The sequence below is a fragment of the Archocentrus centrarchus genome (assembly GCF_007364275.1).
Source record: "Archocentrus centrarchus isolate MPI-CPG fArcCen1 chromosome 18 unlocalized genomic scaffold, fArcCen1 scaffold_23_ctg1, whole genome shotgun sequence".
Taxonomy (NCBI): domain Eukaryota; kingdom Metazoa; phylum Chordata; class Actinopteri; order Cichliformes; family Cichlidae; genus Archocentrus; species Archocentrus centrarchus.
This window is the reverse complement of record NW_022060145.1, coordinates 3,808,251-3,809,269: the sequence shown is the minus strand read 5'-3', so window position 1 is coordinate 3,809,269 and position 1,019 is coordinate 3,808,251. Positions and strand designations below refer to the sequence as shown.

The window sequence follows — 1,019 nt, the reverse complement described above, 5'->3', positions numbered from 1 at the left end:
AGAGTGTAATTGTGTATGTGAATGTTAGAAATGTAGAAATCATATTATTAAACTTGCGTGTTTGTTTAATGAAAAGTTCAATTAATCTCTAATTGCATTTATTTTCCCATCAAAAGAATGAAGTCAAAATACAAAGCTCTGGACCCGCCATGTCTCCCTGTCCCTAAGATCAGTTCACAAAGACTGGTGGCCTCTCTGTCTCTGAGCCTGGTTTTCATTACAGTTACACAAAGTCATAAAATGGGTGTCGGTGCATTTTCTTCCGTCTTTGCAGCTGTCGACGGGGGGTTATCTCCAGTTTCTGACCTCTGGTCACCTTCCAGCCTTTTGATCTTCCAACAGCCTTCACTTATTTCCTGGAGTTCCTGCTTCATGTCGTAAACCAACAAAGCAACAGACACCATGCAGGTCTACCCTTTCTTGTTATTAAAGTCTTGCATGTGAACAAATAATCATTTTCTACTAACACATTAATATATATATATATATAAAACATAATCATACAACTTATAGATATTATTTGCAACACTACCACCAATCTAAGCACACATGAAAAATTCCCTTCAGAAAACACAAAGTGCGTGTATGAGTGTGTGTGTGTGTGAATGGGTCAGTGATTCATGTTGTATAAAGCACTTATAAAGAGCTCATGTAGAGTAGAAAAGTGCTAAGTAAGAACCAGTTCATTTACCATGTACCAATCATCCTCTTGTTTTTGTTCCATTCCATCCATCCATCCATTTAATTTGAGGGCAAAAATAATCACCTTTGGACGGGTTTAAAGTCATAGCCTCCAGAGCCTCAGTGCGTTCGAGTGTAAAAAGTCAGGTCCATCCACACAGCTTCACACAATGGAAAACTTCACTCATGTTACCCCTTGTGGACACTCTCCCAAACATGCCGATGTGGAACTGTTTGATCTGATTTGATACTGACAAACACTTCTGGGCACTCATAAGTCTAGAGAGGTTGATTAATTGCCCATATGATCTACTGATCTGTTGCTTATACTCATAGTT

At 38.7% G+C, this 1,019-nt stretch overlaps 1 pseudogene; it reads right to left on the bottom strand.

Annotated features, from left to right (window-relative positions):
- LOC115775037 (protein O-GlcNAcase-like) overlaps positions 1–374 on the bottom strand; it is a 14,406-nt pseudogene extending 14,032 nt beyond the window's left edge.
- Between the last annotated feature and the right edge of the window lie 645 nt (positions 375–1,019).